Here is a 2,734-nt window from a genome sequence, read left to right on the forward strand (position 1 = left end):
CACATTAAAACAAGAATAAAATATAAAACTGTCTAAGTTAGCAAGATAAATGCTGTTTATTTTTTACAAAGTGAACTAGGAAGACCAAAAGATTGAAAACTTGGGTAAATACAACACATTAACCCTGAAACAGTGCAGTTCTTTACTGTTTGTTAGCTAATAAGGAGATGTAGGTAGATTTTCTCCAATAGGAAACTTCACTTTGTGCAGCTGTGGTACACACATGCACACACATACAAGCTAAGCAAATGGGAAAACCTGATTGGAATGACTGGAGACTGAACAGGAACACAGCAGTATGGGAAGACTTGAAGGCCAGAGCAGAAGATTGATGAGAATGGCATGTTACTGGCACTTAGCTTAGCAAGTCACTAAGATTGCAGTATAGCTCTGTGCTGCTTCTCAGGACACCCAGGTTGGGAGACAAAGGAAAATGAATAAATCCTCATGATTCACAGAGATGGGGAAGAATGGGGGGACTGATCATAGCTAGCTCCCAAAAGGTATGAAATAACACTCTGAAATTAGCAATAGGAATACCAGCCTAAGAAGAATGCAGGCACAACAGCTAGCAGCCCTTATCCTCCATGTCTTTACAGAGCATCCCTAGCAAACCTCTGGACACAAGCACCTTGGTACCCGAGTGCTGGGCTCATGCATGTTGGTGATTTGAGTATATGGATATGAAAGTGCCAGAGAATGAAAAGCTTTAAAATAGCCCCTGCCCCCAACCCCCCATAAGGTTTCGCACTGACATTTGCAACACTGTAGGAACAGGAACAAGCACTGCAAAGTCTCAACATTACCACCATATTCTTCATTCCTCCTGAAGGAAGCATAAACCGTTTTTTGTTTCATTAGAATTCTCTGCCTTTTAAGATAGGCACGCCTGCTACCTCACACTGTATATCCAGAGCACCATCTCTGTATTTCCCAGGGCTGCATCAACAACTGTAAGATACTTCTTGGAGCGAGGACGTTAATCATGGAGTTTATATAGTTTCTGGAGCTGAATTACTTCCCATAATCTCCATCTAAAGACAACAGTAAAGAAGTCTGCAACATTTCTTTAGGGTCCTGTGGAACAGAAGTGTAGTTAGTGCAATGCAGTGGGCAAGACTGGAATGGTAAAAAGGACTCTTAACACCATTGTGTAGCTGCCCAAGGAGACAGGGATGCACAGACAATGCTGACAAGGAAGCTAAAACTCCTTGTACTCTACGGTAAAGTCATTCTGATGTGAGGTATTAAAATCTTAAATCTTTAGAGGTGAGATAGTAAAATTTTAAAACATAACAGAAATGGTGAAGAGCAAACTGCAGATTAATCTTTAATTGCTTTAAGGACAGCAACTTTACTGTAGAATTTTTTTTTTAAGCTTAGTTCAGGGAGTAGAGCTCTTATGGGGAGAAGGACAGGTTGGTCTTTAACACTTTCAGCCTTTAACACTTCCAGGTCTATTATGGCATGTTTTTGGAAGCAAATTATTTGTACCACTGCTTCATGAGAGGATCCCATTGGAAAATGAGCCCCTGGTTCTCCATCAGGTTCAGTTGCGAGAAGACATCTTCTTGAGCAGTACACTCACACTCTGTCACATCACCTCTGTCACACAGTGAGCAGCCAGTGTAATGAATAATAAAAATATTTTATTGTTGCTTCATAACATAAAATTAATAAATCCAGGATTCCAAAGTTCAGGGCATAAAAAAACTGAATGAGAGGGATGTGTCATAACAAAGTCATATTTTAAAACAAGGAGACACAAGAATCTTTTCTAAACACTTTCTTGAGATCCATCGCTTCCATAGCTCCATCTCACCGCAACGTTTGCGTAGCCTGATCTTTGAGCAGTGCTAGGACAGCTGGAAAGAATGGTACATTCATCACCATCCACATGGTAGGCAGGAGTGAAACATTTGTCCATACAGGTGAAAGCGTACAGAGCCAAAAAATCCCTCTACAGCAGGACATGGATTACATACGTTCTCTTCTTTCTGGGTCTCATGTCAGTGACTGGCGTTCCTGAGACAGGGGTTTTTAAGGCCAGGCAGAGGTGGAAGGCCTCCTCCTGGCCCAGAGAACGTACTGCACCACAGGCAGCGTGAGAGAGTAGTACACAGTCAGCCCCTTGTGCCACTGAACACAGCAGCACCTCCAGTCGGTTCTTTTCAAGGACACAGATGCTCGCAATGGCTGCAAGGAACTGTGTTAAACTGAGGTGTGATCTCTCATCAAGGAGCTGCACGATGGGACAACCACACCACTAGGATTTTCTAAGGAAAATAATTACCTATAATATCTATTGGGTATTGGATCAGAGTCCCAAACAGGTGCTGAGCCTCCAGACAGCTGGATTAATTTTAAGTATACAGAATCATAGACTGGCTTGGGTTGGAAAAGACCTTAAGATCATCCAGTTCCAACCCCCTGCCATTGGCAGGGATGCTTCAGACTAGACCATGTCATCTAAGGCTCTTTCCAGTCTGGCCCTGAACACTGCCAGAGATGGAGCATTTACCACTTCTCTGGCCAGCCTGTTCCAGTCCCTCACCACCCTCACAGTAAAGAACTTCTTCCTTGTATCTAACCTGAACATCTCTTGTGTAAGTATAAACTCACCACCCCTTGTCCTATCCCTATAGTCCCTGACAAAGAGTCCCTCTCCAGCACCCTTGTAGTACCCCTTTGGATACTGAAAGGCTGCTATGAGATCTCCACGCAGCTTCTCCAG

This window comes from Pezoporus occidentalis, unplaced genomic scaffold (assembly GCF_034315485.1).
Source record: "Pezoporus occidentalis ecotype Australia unplaced genomic scaffold, CSIRO_AGI_Poc_V1 ctg74, whole genome shotgun sequence".
Taxonomy (NCBI): domain Eukaryota; kingdom Metazoa; phylum Chordata; class Aves; order Psittaciformes; family Psittacidae; genus Pezoporus; species Pezoporus occidentalis.